This window comes from Bos taurus, chromosome 4 (assembly GCF_002263795.3).
Source record: "Bos taurus isolate L1 Dominette 01449 registration number 42190680 breed Hereford chromosome 4, ARS-UCD2.0, whole genome shotgun sequence".
NCBI lineage: Eukaryota > Metazoa > Chordata > Mammalia > Artiodactyla > Bovidae > Bos > Bos taurus.
Window position 1 is genome coordinate 75925906 of NC_037331.1, and position 19858 is coordinate 75945763.

The window sequence follows — 19858 nt, forward strand, 5'->3', positions numbered from 1 at the left end:
TCAGTGGACACAGGACACACATGTGTGGATGCCCACATTGCACAGGAGAACACTCATGTACACACTACATGCATGTATACATACACACTTCAACACTATCTACTGTGCCAAATAACAAGCTTTGTGTCATTGTCATCACACCCCCATTTATACTCCATGTGTGGATTTGATGAAGCTGTGAGGGGCAGGCAGACGCAGGAAAGTGAGGTGACCTCAGGGGTGGTGCGTGGAGGATGGGGATGAGGGTTGCAGCCTGGGAGTACCCAGCAAGTGGGAGTCCTGTGACGGCACCTATGTCCAGCCCTGGGAAGGCCCTGGAGGGCAGGTTTTGTTTTGCTCTGGTAATGCATTTGGAGAGTAGGTGGCAACAGGGAATATTTCACATTAATGTGTGATGTGTTTTCAATCATTAGAGCAGTTCTGAAATGGATGAGACTTCTCAAAATGAAGAGGTACTTACTCACTTTGGGGAAATTCCCAAGAGCAGTCAAATAGCCACCGGTTGGGCTAGAGCTTCCAGCACTAAACAGAGCACAGGGGTCTCCAGGAGGCTCCGCCCTCCCCCCAGCTGCCTCTGATCCCTGGGAGCTCACTCAGCCCAGAGTCTGAAACTGTGAGCAGAGAATCAGGCAATGTCAGAGCAGGGCAGGCCATTGGAAATAATTCACGTTATCTGTCCCATTTTACAGATGGGAACAATGAGGCGTTGAGAGAGAAAAGGGCTTGACAAAAGTTATAGATAGACCGTGTGCATTTATGTTTGTGAATATTTTATAAATATGTGTGTATATTAAAGTATTCAGTTCAGTTCAGTCGCTCAGTTGCATCCGACTCTTTGCAACCCCATGGACTGCAGCACGCCAGGCCTCCCTGTCCATCACCAACTGCCAGAGTTTACTCAAACTCATGTCCATTGAATCAATGATGCCATCCAACCATCTCATCCTCTGTCATCCCCTTCTCCTCCTGTCTTCAATCTTTCCCAGCATCAGGGTCTTTTCAAATGAGTCAGCTCTTCACATCAGATAGCCAAAGTATTGGAGTTTCAGAACATATTAAAGTATAATTTACATCAAAAAAAAGTGCAGGTCTTGTCAATGAGCCACTGCCACCCACGCATCATGACACAGAAGCGCTGGCTGTGCTGCCTCCTCCACAGGCCCCTCAGGGACAGCTGCTCTGTAGGCCACCTATACCACTGGTCATAAATGGAATCATACAGTGTGATTCTTTTTCTCAGCATCACATTTGTGTTATTCATACAAGTTGCAGGAAGGAGTAATTTGTTATTGTTCACACTGCATTGTATCCTATTGTAGGATTATAGCAAAGTATACACATCCATTACACTTTTCAGACATTGGGTCCTTCCCAGTTGGGAGTTAGTGTAACACTGCTAGTGTAAGTACTTGCAATGTCTTTGGTGATTAGATATAGGTATGCTTGGTGATGGACAGGGAGGCCTGGCGTGCTGCGATTCATGGGGTCGCCAAGAGTCGGACACGACTGAGCGACTGATCTGATCTGATCTGATGCTTGGTGAGTGTATATTTGGAAGTGCAACAGCTTGGGTCCAAGCATGTGCATGTGTTCATCTTTAGTAGACATTAACAAAGAGTTTTCCACAGTGGTGGCTTTGATCTGCGTGCCCCCTGCAGTCATGCACTTCATGATCCAAATACAGTAACATGTGAACTTTCAAGTTGGGAACTTTCAAATACGCAAACGTGCATTCACACGTCCAATCACGTAAGTTAGTTCACATGTCTGGTATACCTTGTCACATGTGTGCATCCTCTACAAGTGGCTGTGCGTTTGTGTTCTTTGTTGTATGGTGTTGCACAGAGTACATTAGAACAGGGTCTTTATTTCAAGCCCAGGATGTCTAGAAGCAAATGTAAAAGCAGTGGTGATATAGATGGTACTACTGTACTTCTTAAGGTACTGTACTGTAAGATTAAAACTGTTTTCTTTATTTTTGTACTTGCTTGCATGTTATGTATTATTTGTGTGAAAGTATTATAAACCTACTAGAAGCATGTATGCTAAGTCGCTTCAGTCATGTCTGACTCTGCCACCCTATAGGCCATGGCCTGCCAGGCTTCTCTGTCCATGGGATTCTCCAGGCAAGAATACCGGAGTGGGTTTCCATACCCTCTTTCAGAGGATCTTCTCAACCCAGGGATAGAACCCACAACTCTTATGTCTCCTGCACTGGCAGGGGGTTTCTTTACCAAGGGCACCACCTGGGAAACCCATAAACCTATTACAGTACAGTACTAGGTAGCTGATTGTGTTAGTTGGGTACCTAGGCTAACACTGTTGGACTTACCAACAAACTGGACTTAACAAACGTGTTCTCAGAATGGATTTTGTTCATTTGTAGGGGGCTTACTATAGACCCCGGGAGGCCTGGCTTTCCTGTGATGTCTCTGTGATCCAAAAAGGTATTTTACTTCTTGACACATCCACTCTTTCATCAGATGTGTATGAAGGTACCGTCTAGCCTTAATTTTTTTCTGATTCTGGAAGGCGTATGTTTATGACTGTTTGGGTACTATAGAGAGATTACAAAGGTACATCTATGCTGGCGGTATGCATCAAGATTTCGCTTCAAAATGCAAGGTTTTCTGATTATCTGAATCACTCTGAAAATAATGATGGAATTAAAGAGATAATAATTTTACTGCAATGAATAGTAAAAAATATAAATTTTTGTTTTAAAAAGGTTGTTTCTGACAATCATGTGAAGAACAAAGTAAAGCAATTCATTACGCTTGAGTATTTTAAGTGTTGACAGAAAGCTGTACTTAAACAGGAAACATCAATTGTTATAACTCTAAGGCCAAGTATTGTGATGCCTTTGGGTTAGAAGCCCAATTTTGCATAATAGCAACATGTGTAACTGCTGTAAAAGGGTCAATCAGGACCTCATGCTTATATCTTGTATAAAAAAAAGGACAGCTTTTTACATAATCAGTCAAGAAAATCTACTACCTCCTCCCAAAGGGGGAGAATAAATGATACCTAAATATATTCAGACTTTCCCCAGCTGCCTCCTTATTTTTGACTGTTGGAGAGGAAGCAGACAGCTTCATGGAGAAACTCGCACTACAATGGAATCTTAAGGAAGTGTAGAATTGTTACAGACATAAAGAAGGCAGCAAACACTACAGTCAGAGCTGGGGGGGCAAGGAGTGGGGGCGAGGAAGAGGCTGGATGTAGATATTCCAACTGTCCATCTAAGTGAGAGTACAGGGAAAGAGCTAAGAGGGACAGGCCTTTCTGCGTCGCCAGACAGACCTGTGTAAACAACTGGAGAACTTGGTTCCAAGACTTTGACAGAATTCTGGGATTTTTAATCACCTTTCTGGGTCAGTTAACTTTGTTCCACTTCACATGTTTTCCCAAGAAGCTTTCCAATGGGATTCTTAATAAAGAAAAAGGTCAAGAATTCTTGGCAAGATAGGGTAGCAACATGTGTCACTCTACTTAGCGTTCTCTGAGATTGCTTCTGAGATGAACAGTAGAATGTACAATATAGAAAAATCTTAAAACAATGTTGGAAATGACCTGCTCACATACCAGATACAGTGAAGAATGACTGCCTGATAAATCACATTGCAGGCCCAATGTGAAGGGCTTCCAGGAGGGTGAATGTAAAGCCAGAAGGCTGTCAAGGAAGGTACTAGAAAAAGCTCTCTGACATCCATGAGCATGGAGGGGAGAAGGTAGGTGTTTGCAAAGGGCTGTGAGACGGGACATCGGGGCACACTAGACATGCCTTCTCGTCTCTATGATAGAGAAGTATGGACCCCACCAGGCAGTGCACAGTCTCAGGATCCTGGCTGACTGTCCCAGCCCCAGTGAGCAGAGGAAATGGCACACCAGGACCCTGAGGGGATACCTGCACAATTCAGAGATGACAAATGCTCTGTCTCAGCTCCCACAGTTATAACCCACGACTAAACATTACCAAATTCATCTCCAAAATGGTGGAAAATAAAGACAAAAAGAAATTGCTGTTAAGAGTTACACTCATGCATCTAAAGAAATGCTACCTGATGAAAACATTTTTCCCAGGAAAGCAGGGAGTTCCTAATTTTGTTCTCAGCAAAGAGGAACACAAATATATTGTATTCATCCAATTAGGACAAGTTTTCAGGAGGAGGAAAAAATAAAAATTAGGGCTCAAATAGTGAAGTAGACAAAAACAGCCATGATAATTAGAAATACAGAGGCAACACAGAGCTGAGTAGACAATGTGAGGTATTGAGTTATTAGAATAGAATGCTAACATGAAGATTTCATGCAAAATGTGGAGGAAGATGGATGAATATATGAACATGGTTTGGTAAAAGCCATGGAGTAAGGAGAATGGGTCTGGGAAAGCTATGACACTTCCATCATGAAAGAACTGAGAAATGGAGCCAAATCCTTAATCAGAGAAATGAAAGCAAAATTTCTGAGCCAAAGAAAGAGTCAAATACGAGGTACAGGCTGAATTCTAAGGGAAAAAGAGACAAGCTTGACAGTTTCTAAAAATAATGAAAGTGTACGGATGAAGGAAAGACCCTGATCCTGAGAAAGATTAAGGATAGGAAGAGAAGGGGGCAAGAGAGAATGAAATGGTTGGATGGCGTCACTGACTCAGTGGATATGAGTTTGAGCAAACTCCAGGAGATAGTGAAGGACAGGGAAGCATGGCGTGCTACAATCCACGGGGTTGCAAAGAGTTGGACACGACTTAGTGACTGAACAACAGTACAGATGAAGAAGAAAAACTATCTACAAAATAAATATGCATTTGTCTTCAATTCCACACGTTTGTAATAAAAAAAGAACATGTTTAATATAATTTTAAAGAGAAACTATTTTTACTCTAGAATTTGTTTTCTGGACAAGTTTGCAATCTTGAATAAAGACAAAAGAGTGGCACTTTCAGTTACCCAGAGTATAGAATATCAAGATATATGCACCCTGAGAATTGTTTCCTGAAAATAAACACCAGCCAAGCAAAAGATTAATCAGGGCACAAAACTCATGATAGTGAGTGTTAAAAAAAAAATTAGTTGTGGCAAATATCAAAGCCAGTCAGTTCTAGTATCAATACTTGCCATAAATTTTAGTTGAAATTCTAATGTAAGGCACGATATAGTTTTTATAAGAGAAGTTAGTGAAAGAAAAGTGAAAAAGTGAGTTTCTCTGGTTTCCCAGATGGTAAAGAGTCTGCCTGCAATGCAGGAGACCCTGGTTCTACCCCTGGGTCTGGAAGATGCCCTGGAGAAGGAAATGGTAACCCACTCCAGTATTCTTTCCTGGAGAATTTCATGAACAGAAGAACCTGGCATGTTCCAGTCTATGGGGTCACAAAGAGCCAGTCAGTTCTAGTATCAATATTTGGCATAAATTTTGGTTGAAATTGTAATGTAAGGAGCAAAATAGTTCTTACAAGAGAAATTAGATAATGTTAAAAAAGACAAGATAATACTTAAAGCTGACCCCAGTAGAACAAACTTGGAGAAGGAAATGGCAACCCACTCCAGTGTTCTTGCCTGGAGAATCCCAGGGATGGGGGAGCCTGGTGGGCTGCTGTCTATGGGGTCGCACAGAGTCAGACACGACTGAAGTGACTTAGCAGCAACAGCAGCAGCAGTAGAACAAACTATATGAAGAACTATAATGGAAATCATTATTGGGGGAAATTAAGAAAAATAATAGCTTGTTAACCTATTCATTTTATATATTGGTCAGATGGAGGAATTTAATGTAAACTGAATGATTATTAACACTGGGCATTAGAGGGAAACTGTGTTCAGTATTAAAGTTGAAAAGAATAATATACAGAATATTAGAGAAATGTATGAGAAGAGACATATTCCACAAATAAGCAAACACAGGTGGTCATGGAGAAAGAAGATAAAGATTGAATAGTAATAATACAGCAGGCATTTATAACAACAAATGGAAATGTGCTATATTCTCCCATTAAAAATGATTTCATATTGAGGCAAAAATAAAATCAAATATCATTTATAAACTATATACACAAAAAAGAAAAATATATAACAGATAAAAATTATTATTAGATATGATAGGTTGCATTGATGTTGCTATTCAGTCACTCAGTCATGTCCAATTCTTTGCGACCCCAAGGACTGCAGCATGCCAGGCTTCCCTGTCCTTCACCATCTCCCAGAGCTTGCTCAAACTCATGTCCTTTGAGTCGGTGATGCTATCCAGCCATTTCATTCTCTGGCATACCCTTCTCCTCCCACCTTCAATCATTCCCGGCATCAAGGTCTTTTCTAATGAGTCGACTCTTCATGTCAGGTGGCCAAAGGATTGCATCAATAGTCCCAAATCTCCTGCACAAATTCTAACCATGCTCTCTGCCATGTAAAGATGCATGTTCTCCAACTCTGATTCCCTATAACTTCCCAAATCCAGGCTCAGTCATGTGACTACACTCTTGGTCAAAGAGATTCTAGCAGATATGACATGAGTAGAGCCTTATAAATTGCTTGTTCCCTCTTGTACTCTGCACTCACCAGGAGAAGGACTATGCTAGCCCCTTGGTTACAGAAGAGAACAACAGACGTGTGCAGTGGCCCACTCCAAGCTTCACTTAGACATGCTCAGCCAACGCTCAGCTGATCCCTGGAACCATGAGAGAGCCCAGCCAAGACCAATATAGAAGAGCTAAAGCCCCAGATGAAGTCGAAACATTGTTATTGCTTCATGCCACTGAATTTTTGTGCTTCATTGTCCAGAGAAAGCTAATTAATCAGAGTCTTTCAACTGCGGTATAATACTGCTGAGTTTTGGAGTGGAATAATTTTAACACCATTAACCAATAGAATCTGATACTTATAGAACACTCCACCTAGCAACAATAGAACACAAATTATTTTAAAGCACATGGAACATTCACAAAGACAGCATGAGAGAGATCTTTGTGATGATGGAACTATTCTGTATCCTGATGGTAGTGGGCTTCCCTGGTGGCTCAGACAGATGGTAAAGAATCCACCTGGAATGTGGGAGACCTGGGTTTGATTCCTGGGTTAGGAAGATCCCCTGTGGGAAGGCATGGCAACCCACTCCAGTATTCAAGCCTGGAGAATCCCATGGACAGAGGAGCCTGGTGGCTACAGTCCTTGGAGTCTCGAAGAGCAGGACACAACTGAACAACTAAGCACAGCACATCACAGTGGTGGTTACACAAATCTACACATGATGAAATGGCATAAAAATACACACACACACAGACACACACACAGCACACTAGTAAAATCTGAATGAACTCTGTGGGTTGTTCCAATATCAGTCTCTTGGTTTTGATGTTGTACTGTAGTTACATAACATTAGCAACGGGGGAACTAGGTAGGAACACAGATGTGTCTGTACTATTTTTGCAACTTTCCTTAAAGTGAATCTGTAATTACTTGTAAATAAAAAGTAAAGACACTGTGTGCTATGGTTCATGTCCTATATAACCTAATGAAATTTACAAACCAGAAGACCAACCAAAGCAAATGTAACTTTACTTTTATGCTAAAATTAATAATAGGAGTCTTATTTGAAATACACTTGGATTAGTGCCCATTACTCTGCATCTTCTTTTAAATGGCTGATTCCAATTAAATTAATGCTTCCCAGCAATATTTCAGTCTTAAACAGAAGCACAAATTTGGTCTTTGGAAACATAAGGCAATGCTGGAAAATAATATTTTTTATCCATGTAATCCAAAATATGATTACATTTTTATTTATTCATTATGTATTGTCAAAATGAAGATGACAAAATAAAAAATTAATTTTTAGAAATCTCTCAAAATTCTGAGAAAAACTCTGACTCCAATTAAAGAAACATGCAATGTCAGATCCAGCTCAGCTGTATCACTGGTGTATGGTACACTCTTATCCAGTTTAGCACTGTCAGCCTCCAGTGATACTCCAGCCTTTGACAGAGTGACAGATTAAAACATAAAAAATAAAAAGGACAGGAAAAAAGTAATGTGCAAAAATGCTCCCAAGATAAGCAATACAAGTTTCTTAAACAAGATACAAGGCTATGTGCATTCACTGTAAACCCTATTTTTGTTTTCATATGTGTGTGCAATTAGGGGTCAGAATATAATCAACTGGTGTGTGGATAGTGGTTTTACCTACATAGTGGTATGATATTTTATATTTATTTTTGTAACTATTTCTTTTGAAATTTTATATTTCTATCATAACTATCCATGGTTTTCAAATGCCTCCTAATGAGCATATATTACTTTGACTCAAGAATCATATTTTTCAAACAGATTATGTGATGACTGTTCTTTATGTTGTGGTAGCTGACACACCACCTTTCCACACTGGACTTTCGCAGCCCCGTGCTTCAGAATGTCAGCATTCCTGCTTACATTTATTTTGGGGGAAAAAAAATGCTTCACAATTTGTAATGTTGTAAGGTAATGAAAATACTCTTGGGGTTGGAAAAAGACATATAAACACAGCCGTGGAGCTAAGATTTCCCATCACCAGCAGGGCAACTGTTTCTGTCCAACGAATCCTTAAAGCATGTATTTTCAAGAGAAAGAAAAAACGGTTTTTTTGCCATTTTTTTAAATGGCAGAAGAGTAGCAATGGAATGCCTCCAGTCCTAGGGGGTTCTATCAGAACTGAGAAGTCTCTCCGACTTGTGAGCTAACTCCCAGGTTTTCTATTCAAGTGCATTTACATTTCTCGTCGCAGTGAATGAGTCTATAGGAGAAATTTAACTCAGTTCCGCATTTTAACCTAGCAGTATGGTTACAATGGAGACACTTGAGGAAAAGATGACAACTCCACATTGTTGACCAAATGCATCCCTTAAACTGTTTTCCAAGTCTCTGAGAGACAGTGGGGTGCTGGCAACTGTCTATCTTAACAGAAATTGGAGCTCTCCAGGACATGCGTTTTCAGCAGATCCTTGCTATAGCTGAGCTCTTGGGATGAGTGTTTAAGAAGGCACCTACATTTTAATGGAATGAATTGTCAGAGCTAGGCCAGCTGAGCCACATCCCTGAGAACCAAGCACAGAAAACCTGCCCAGAGGAACACAGAGAGAATCCACAGTGGGTGGTTTAACATGGTCCCCCATGTATGTCCACCTAACAGATAACTAACAGAGCTGTTCCTGGAGAAATGGCCACAAAACAGAGCCTGATTTAGTTGATGAAAGGAGGGTATTTCTCTAATATTTTTTATTGGATTTACTAAAACTGAGCCTAAAAATCTAAACTTGATACTGACAACAGACCACATGATAGCCCTTAGATTTCTTATGTATAAAATAAGTGTGAATTTCCCATTGAATCACTTCTCAAAGGTGGGGATAGTTCCTAAGGATGACCCTAAATCAGGAAACCCACGTCTTTGGCTTGGCCATGCAGAAAATCAATAGCCCACCTTTTCCTCCCCATGTGCCTGAGCTAAGTGCAGAGTATCTGCACAGAGAACAGCCTCCTTTCCTCATCTCCATGCACCTCACACACTCACTTGATCCACAGAGTGTGGAAAGGTGGTGAGGGATGAGCTACGGGTTTGGGTTGGGACACCCTGGTTTCCCCATCAATACCTGCACAGAGTTGAGCATGTTCCTGAGCCAGGATGTTCTCCTCATGGAACAGGGAATATACATCATGTATTCATTTTCTATGCTGCTGCCTGCTGCAGAAACAAATTACCACAAACACAGCAGCTTCAAACAACACAGATGCATGATTTTATAGTTCTACACATCAGAAGTCTGGTACAGGTCCCATCAGTCTAAAATTAAGGTGTCAGCAGGGCTGTGGTCCTTTCCAGAGGCTCCAGAGGATATTTCCTTGCTTATTTGGATTTTTGGCAAAATTCAGTTCTTTGGATGTTATGGAACTGAGGTCCCATTTCCTTGCTGCCTGTCAGCTGAGAGTTGTTTCTACTTTCATCCTTTGGCTTGTGGCCTCTTCCTCCATTTTCAAAGCCAGCAACAGCCTTATGAAGCTGTCAGATTCACTCGTGGTGAAATAAAGGGGCCAAGAGAATGCCAAGGGTCCTCTGGTCTTTGTCATCAGAACCCTGCTGATCCAGGGATCTGTTCTGTGCTTCTAGAACTAGGTTGGGGGAGAAAGAAGCCCACTAAGAACTGATCAGCCATGAAATATGACATGAGTCTTGAGGGTGGTGTGTCTACCTGGGCCAAGCCCATATCCTCCCAAGCTCCTAAGGAGAGCCCCCCAAAATATTACAAGTGGAAATTCCATTTCTGCATGATGCTGCAATGATGGGTACCCAAAGTGTACATGCATGAACATCAGTGAGCTGAAAATATTAACCACCACTGGATTTTGAAGATAGCCTAATTTCAAAGGGAACTTATTCCCAAATAGCACTGGTTTTTACTGAAACCACGGGAAGCTATTGTCTTGTCTCCAAGTCCAATAACAATCCAGGCTTAAGTTATCTTCCAGCCTGGGATCTCAGCACACTTCCACATCTGAAAGCAGAAGAAAAAGTCTGTTCAACCACTGACTCCTTGTTCTCCTGACGTCAACAGCCAGCATCATTTTGTTGATCCACTTACTTGTTTACAACCAATTATTGAGCTGGGGCTGTAAACTAGGCACTGCTGATGGAGATAGTTAAGATGTACTAAGGCTGGTATATTAATATCTTAAGATATTAAGAAGAGGTGGCAACAATATACAAAAAAACTATACAAAAAATATCATCATGACCCAGATAACCACGATGGTGTGACGACTCACCTAGAGCCAAACATCCTGGCATGTGAAGTCAAATGGGCCTTAGGAAGCATCACTACGAAGAAAGCTAGTGGAGGTAATGGAATTCCAGTTGAGTTATTTCAAATCCTAAAAGATGATCCTCTAAAAGTGCTGCACTCAACATGCCAGCAAGTTTGGAAAACTCAGCAGTGGCCACAGGACTGGAAACAGTCAGTTTTCATTCCAATCCCAAAGAAAGGCAATACCACAGAATGTTCAAACTACCGCACAATTGCACTCATCTCACACGCTAGTGATGCTCAAAATTCTCCAAGCCAGGCTTCAATAGTACATGAACCGTGAACTTCCAGATGTCCAAGCTGGTTTTAGAAAAGGCAGAGGAACCAGAGGTCAAATTGCCAACATCCACTGGATCATCGAGAATGCAAGAGAGTTCCAGAAAAATATCTACTTCTGTTTTATTGACTACACCAAAGCCTTTGACTGTAGATCACAACAAACTGTGAAAAATTCTTCAAGAAATGGGAATACCAGACCACCTGATCTGCCTCCTGGGAAATCTGTATGCAGGTCAAGAAGCAAGTTAGAATTAGGCATGGAACAATAGACTGGTTCCAAATCGGGAAAGGAATACGTCAAGGCTGTATATTATTACTCTGCTTATTTAACTTATATGCAGAGTAGTACATCATGTGAAATACTGGGCTATATGAAGCACAAGCTGGAATCAAGATTGCTGGGATAAATATCAATAATCTCAGATATGCAGATGACACCACCCTTGTGGCAGAAAGCAAAGAAGAACTAAAAAGCCTCTTGATGAAAGTGAAAGAGGACAGTGATAGAGTTGGCCTAAAACTCAACATTCAGAAAACTAAGATCATGGCATCCTGTCCCATCACTTCACGGCAAATAGATGGGAAAATAAGGGAAACAGTGAGAGACTTTATTTTGGGGGGGCTCTAATACCACTGCAGATGGTGACTGCAGCATAAAATTAAAAGACGCTTGCTCCTTGGAAGAAAAGTTATGATCAACCTAGACAGCATATTGAAAAGCAGAGACATTACTTTGCCAACAAAGGCCCATCTAGTTAAAGCTTTGGTTTTTCCAGTAGTCATGTATGGATGTGAGAGTTGGACTATAAAGCTGAGTGCCGAAGAATTGGTGCTTTTGAACTGTGGTGTTGGAGAAGACTCTTGAGAGTCCCTTGGCCTGCAAGGAGATCAAACAAGTCCATCCTAAAGGAAACCAGTCCTGAATATTCATTGGAAGGACTGATGCTGAAGCTGAAACTCCAATATTTTGGCCACCTGATGCGAAGAACTGACTCATTGGAAAAGACCCTGATGCTGGGAAAGATTGAAGACAGGAGGAGAAGGGGACAACAGAGGATGAGATGGTTGAATGGCATCACTGACTCAATGGACATGAGTTTGAGCAAACTTCGGGTATTGATGATGAACAGGGAGGCCTGGCATGCTGCAGTCCATGGGGTCACAAAGAGTCGGACACAACTGAGCGATTGAAAGAACTGAACTGAACTGAGGCTGGTATAACGAGCCACACTAGGCTGCATTTTGGAGGCATGGGGGCAAGAAGGAACTATGAAATTGACCAGCCACATGGAACATCTGTATTCTCCACCCAGAGCAAAAACAAGGCAACCAACAGTTTGGTGTTCATCTTGAAACAATAAAAATGTATTATTTGTTCTAAGTTTTTGAAATTGCAAATTCTTGCAACTGAATTTTAGCATTATCTAATTTCATCAAATGAGGCATTTGAATTACCAAATTTCACAAACTTACATCTGATTTTCAATTTCCTTAGTAAATTTTCCATTAAAAAGCAATGGAGCACAAACATAATTCCTACTGAAAGGCCAAGGAAAGCATTAGGAGAAAAAAAGTTATCCAAAAAACGTCCACATTTTCTTGCAGATTCAGTAAACTAATTTTAAAATTTAAAACAGATTGTTATCTTTTGGCAAAGGTTTTCGCCATTGAGTATCCATGAGAATTTACACGTGTCCATTATTCTGGAGGTAAGGAAACACATTTTCACACATGTAACATTGCACTATAGGGAAAGGTCCTGAACTAAAATAAGGTGATATGGCACATTTGCCATTCAAAATCAACCTCCCTCTGAGCTCCACTGTGTCTGCAGTTAGGGTGAATTTTTACTTCCATTTCTTTTGTACTCAGTGCCTTTGTCAACACAGATTCCATCCTGCATTGTGCTTTCCCCGCTGTCAGCGCTGTTCTCTCGAAAGTGCCCCCTTTACCTTTCAGAGTTAGGCAGTACTCCATTCAAAAATGCCTCTTCTCCACCCACCAAGCTATGTTTGTCTAACAGACAGGACCTTAGGAAGGGCAAATGAATAGACAGATAGATAGACCGATAGATATCAAAAGACAGATGGTAGCGTCTCAGTGATACCTTTTCCAGCCCAAAGACTGGGTCGCCCTTGACTGATGGTCAAAATATCAGCCCTCTTGGTTCCATGGCCCTAAACAGATGATTCCATGAATAAAGCGATGCACTTCCCAAGGTCCAAACTGTTGAGTGCTTTCTATGGCCATTATGTTAAATATTCAGTTTTTAAATGACATGGGGAAATGCTTTTGGTGTGATGTTAAAAGGTGAAGACAGGGAAAAGATTAGATGAAATAGAGGTACTGTTGTAGTTATAGTGCTTACATGCTCAATTGTTCAGTCATGTCCTACCCTTTGTGACTCTGTGGATTGTAACCCATCAGGATCCTCTGTCCATGGGATTCTCCAAGCAAGAATACTGGAGTGGGTTGCCATTTTCACCTCCAGGGGATACTCCTGACCCAGGGATCGAATTTGTGTGTCCTGAGTCCCCTGCATTAGCAGGCAGATTCTTTACCCCTGAGCCACCTAGGTACAGATGCTGTCCCTAATCCAGAGTGAAACTTGTAAATTGTAAGGAAGTTCATATCCCTTTTGCCACTGAGAAGAGCTCAATGACAGAACAGTATCTATGTAAGATATTATCGGGGCTCTTGACCCCTAACCTCTTTTCTCCCCCCTCAGCTCCCTCCACTGTCCTGAGCTACTCCCCTCCCTGGTGCCGTTTCCCCAGGATGCCTACTGGACTTTCCCTCACCTACCAGGTGAGGCCCATCTGAATACAGTAGGAAACTACAATCCATCGAGCCCCAGATCCCAGATTCTGTGCCAGCTCTGCTCTGCCTGGCCCCTCCAACCTACCGCATCATTTAGTTGCTCTTTATATTACTGCCTTTCTCTCCCCAAAGATCTAAGTGCCGGAAGGTAGCAATCTCTGCCCATCTTGCTCACTGGTTGTGTCTGATCACCTAGAACAAAGCCTGATGGCAGTAATACACATGAATATGCAATATATGCAATATGCAATAATAAACTCATGAAAATGTACCTGAGACGTAAAATGCTGCACGGAAGTTGTTTTTACCAGGCTGTTGGGTTGACCACTGATTTTTCTTCTTTATATACCACTTGGCTTTATTTCCAAGGTATATATCATACACAATTTCCATTTGCTCATTAAAAAAATGGGATGATTGTCTTCTTACCTTTCCAATGCTTTATTTTATTAAACAAATATTTTTGAATACTCATTCTGCTTTCAAGGTATAAAGAGTGATGAAATGATATCATTTTTCTTAATGATAATAAGTGCAGATGACATGTTTAAGATACACAGTTTTTAGATAGTGATAAGCAAGTGCATATCCTTTGACTCTTGGGATGTAGTCTTGTTGAAACAACTTTAGAGAAGGGTTAGGTAGGGGAAGAGGAAGTTGCACATTATGACCTTAAAGGAATTGTGTCCCAAGCAGAGTAAGTAACAAGGATGACAAAAGAACCAAAAGGAAGGCTGTTGTGACGGGGATTTCACTGACTCATTGTTCTGAGTAGATTTTCCTCTTCCTACAGGAAATATGCACACCCCCATCCGACAGTTCTGTACTCAGTTTCAATGTGGGAAGATTTTTCTTACACTCCCAAGCAATGCTCCAGCACCAGCTGGTGTCCTACAATTAACTCAATTCTGAGGCTGTTTGTCTAAAGATAGCTCTAGATTCCAAAGGTTGAAAGTTCAGTCCTGCAAGACTGCCCACCCCTTTCGGAAGCAAATTATAAGTCCAAGTGCCTCTGAGTGATTAATTATAGATCCAGATTCCCACGACCCCGTTTCTGTGTCTGATTAATTTGTAGAGCAGCTTACAGAATTTAGTGAAAAATGTTACTCATAGATCATCAGTTTATGACAAAAGGAAATAATTCGGGAATAGCCAAATGAAGAGATGCACAGGACAAGGTTTGGGAAAGGGGGCAGAGCTTCCATCCCCTCTCTAGGCACCCCACTCTCCCCAAATCTCCACATGTTCACCAACTCAGAAGTCCTCCAAACCTGTCCCTTTTGAGTTTTTACAGAGGCTTCATTACACAGACATGACTGACCGAATCACTGGCAGTTGACAATTGAACTCAGTCTCCAGCCCCTGTCCCCTCCCTGAAGGCAGAGAGTGGGACTGAAAGTTCCAGTCCTCTAATCCTCTGTTTGGTTCTCACAGGCAACCAGCCTCCATCCTTAGTTACCTGGAGGCTTTCTAAAAGTTGTGTCATTTAACATAACAAAGGACATCTAGATCTTTTTAGCACTTGGGAAATTTCAAAGGTTTTAGGACATCTGTGCCAGAAACCAAGATGAAGACCAAATGGATATTTCCTATTATAAATCACATTATCACATTACATATTGGTGTGTTGTTTGCAGGCCCTGGTGAGATGAGACTTCCATGCCCCATGGATGGTGGGTGATGGCTTTCCCCCCGGAACAGTCAGTGAAAGCACCATCTGCGTGCAAGCAGAAAAGTACAGAGCCACTGCATGCTTTAACCAGGCTTCCTAGGTGGCCCTAATGCTAAAGAACTTGCCTGCCAATGCAAGAGATGTAAGAGACACAGGTTTGATCCCTGGGTTGGGAAGATCCCCTGGAGGAGGGCATGGTGACCCACTCTAGTATTCTTGTCTGGAGAATCTCATAAACAGAGGAACCTGGTGGGCTACAGTCCACAGGGTCACAAAGAGTCAGACACAACTGAAGCCACTTAGCACACATGCATGCTTTAACCACTCTGTCCTCCTACAGGTGGAAAATGTGTCCCAAGTAGGGGTGCCCTTTGACATGGATCCTGGAGGGCAGAAGGTACATTCAGCAGAGATGTGACAACTTTGCAAAACTGGCTAATGTGAGCTCAGTGAAGATCGGAGCTTAATGAAACTTCGAAAACTGTCCAGGTCTACAAACAAAAGTTCTTATTGAGAATTCCAAATTCTTAGTCTTAGGTACATTGAGAGGCTCCTTTCCCACATGCCCTTGAGAAAGTGTGCCCTTGCTTGGCTTCTCTCAAGCTGACTCCAGGTTCGGTCTGCACACTGCCTTGGCTAATCGGTTATGAACACACAACAACCCAGCAGAGGCTTTGAGGATGTTGGACTTCGGGGGTCACCTCCTCTCTTGCTAGTTTTTGGAGTCAGCCTCCATAAGAAGCCCAGACCAGCCTTGGACATCCCTAGCCCAGCAGGTAGCCAGCACCAACCACCAGACCCAGGCCAGAGGTCATCTTAATCTAGGCAGCCTGGGTCAAAACTCTAGGTCAGTCTGTCCAGGAGAACTTTTTGCACTGGTGGAAATGTTCTGTTACTGTGCTTTTTTGCCATGGCCTTGTGTAGCTAGTTTGGCTGAGGATCTGATATTTTCTTTTTTAAACTAATTCAAATTTAAAATTTAAGAGCCACATGTGGCCAGTGGCCCCTGTACCAGATGACTGTAGCTGTCAAGCGACCCCAGGCAAGACCAGCAAATAAACACAGGGCTGAGCACAGCCCACATTCCTGACCTGCCCAACAGAGTGGTGCTGATGTTTTAAGCCACTAAAACTCTGGAGTTGCTTATTACCTGTTAATTGATAACTGATCCACTGTCCCAAAGTACATAAATAAAAATCTTAACTCCTTGCTTGCCTGCAAAATCTGAGGCAAACTTATGTGTGGAAATCATGTTATTTCAATATTAAAATCTCCATTTTTAGATTTCACTTTGAAATCTTATAAATTCCTACCTAAGGAAATTTATTCTCCATTCTCCTGAAATGTCACATGCTTTCCTGAAAATCACATAGCACCCATTCTTGGGCCAAACAAAATACTTTTTTATCCAGAAACCAGCAATGCAACCTAGACTAGAAATTCCAATCAGCACTTACTTAAGAATAAACCCAGACAGTGTAGTCAGAGGCCCAAACTCATCTCTAGGAGTTTTGAGTTTCAAGTTACCATCCTGGAGCTAAGAACTCAAATGAAAAGGAAGTGAATACAGCTGTGAAACAAGATCACAAACAAGATAAAGAGCTAAACATACAATTCAAGTTGAGGGCCACCCAGAAGCTTCCCTCAAAAAGAGTAACTGAGTGGCTTGGCTGTGATCTCAGCTCTGCCCTCCTGGCTCCCAGCAAGGCTGCACATGGTGGTAACCAGGAGACCCTTTCAAGCTGGAACAGGTTCCTCCATAGAATACTCTGTGGGCATCATCCACCGAATGGCAGGAAGTTCCTGCAGGCATCCTTAGGAAGGACAATGCAGGGCATTTATCTGAATACTCTCCTTCCCATCCCCCCACCCACCTTTGCGAGTGCAGGATGTCAGGGCCAACACCCACAGGAACTGGAGACGCCTAGGCCTTCAGGTGGGGTTACCTGCACTGAGCCTCAGTTTCTTCATTCATAAAATGGGATGAAGACCTGTGCCGAGTTCATCCTCAGGTTGGCCTTTGGTCTGAAAAGGGAAAATGAACAATATCTTGAAAAACAGTGAAAACCATAAAGGGAAAAGAAGGGCATTTCTAGCTCAACTGTCTGTGCTAATTTAGAATGATCTCAGGTATCCACTATTTGTGTTGTAAATATATAGTTTGCATTTGCTAATTATGCTATACATCCATTTTTTTTTAATTAAGTAACAACAACCCATCAATCATACTCCTTGATATTTACCCAAGGAAGTGAAAAGCCTGTGTCCACACAAAAACCTGCACGTAGATGCTTAGAGCAGCTTTATTTATAATTGACAAAACTGAAAGCACAAAGTGCTTTGAATATGTAAACTGTGGTACAGCCAGGAAATGGAATATTCCTTAGGGTTAAAAAGAAATGAGCTATCAATCCATGAAAAGACATGGAGCTTAAATACATATTACTAAGTAAAAGAAGCCAATCTGAAAAGGCTATATACTTTATAACTCCAACCATTTGACATCGCATAAAAAAGTAAAACTATAGAGACAGTAGAAAGCTCGGAGATTGCTAGGGATAGAAGAGTGGGATGAATAGGCAGAACACAGACGATTTTAGGGCAGCAAAATTATTCTATATGATACTATAGTGATGGATCTAATGAAAGTGAAGAGGAACTAACAAGCCTCTTGATGAAGGTGAAAGAAGATAGTGAAACAGCTGGCGTGAAACTCAACATTCAAAAAACTAAGATCATGGCATCTAGTCCCATCACTTCATGACAAATAGAAGGGGGAAAAGTGGAAAGAGTGGCAGATTTTATTTTCTTGGGCTCTAAAATCACTGCAGATGGTGACTGCAACCACAAAATTAAAAGATGCTTGGTCCTTGAAAGAAAAGCCATGACAAACCTAGACAGTGTATTAAAAAACAGACATCACTTTGCTGACAAAGTCCATATAGTCAAAGCATTGGTTTTTCCAGTAGTCATGTACAGATGTGAGAGTTGAACCACGAAGAAGGCTGAGTGCCAAAGAATTGACGCTTTTGGACTATGCTGCTGGAGAAGACTCTTGGGAGTCCTTTGGACAGCAAAGAGATCAAACCAGTCAATCCTAAAGGAAATCAGTTCTGAATATTCATTGGAAGAACTGATGTTGAAGCTGAAGCTCCAATACTTTGGCCACCTGATGCGAAGAGCCAACTCATTAGAAAAGACCCTGATGCTTGGAAAGATTGAAGGCAGAAGGAGAAGGGGGCAACAGAGGACGAGATGGTTGGATAGCATCACCAACTCAATGAACATGAGTTTGAGCAAACTCCAGGAGACAGGGAGGAATAGGGAAGTGGGTGTGCTGAAGTCCACCGGTTCACAAAGAGTCGGACAGGAATTAGCAACTGAACAACAAAAATGGTGATAGATACAATGTCATTATACATTTGTCCAAACAGTAGAATGAACAATGCCAAGAATGAGCCCTAATGGAAACTATGAGCTTTGGGTGATTATGATGTGTCGGTGTAGGTTCATGGATTATTAACACATGTCTACTCTGGTGGATGTTGAGAGTGAGGAAAGCTCCGCATGGACCCTGGGGTGTATGGGAAATCTCTGTACCTTCTACTCAGTATTGCTGTGACCCTAGAATTGCCCTAAAAGTGTGAAGTCCTAAAGGTAAAAATTAAATTTTAATCATAATAAATAAACAAACACAGTAGCACAGAAATAAGCTATGTACTTACATCACCTACAGTTTTCACTCTGAATTTGACAATGAATGGTTTCCCAAGGCATAAAGGAAAAAACACTCCCCAGTTCTCTACCCTTAGTGTCCCCTCATCCCCAGAACTTATGTCCCTAGGTCCAAGCATCAGGCTCAGGGTAGCACCTGAGGCAAAAGCCTGGCCTCCTTGCACATCAAGGCACCTTGAACAAAACAAGACATAGCCTGGAGCTAACCAGCAAACCACACATGTGGGCCATCCCACTGGTTCACAGGACAGCATGGCAACCCTGTGCCAGGGATTGTGTGTCAGAGCACAAGCATGTGTGCACACAAAACCCCAGCTCCATACATCCTCGGGGAAAGGCAGCACCTCTCAGGAAGCCCCTTGTTCCCACCCGACAACAACACCAGCAAAAGACCCAGAGCAGGAAGGGGAGCCGGCCAGGCATTCAGCTCTCCTCTGACCTCATTCCTTCACAAGTGAGGGAAGAACAGTCTGGGTTCCTCAGTTGTTTCTGAGTCCTCAAAAGATGACATTGATGTTAAGACACCTGAG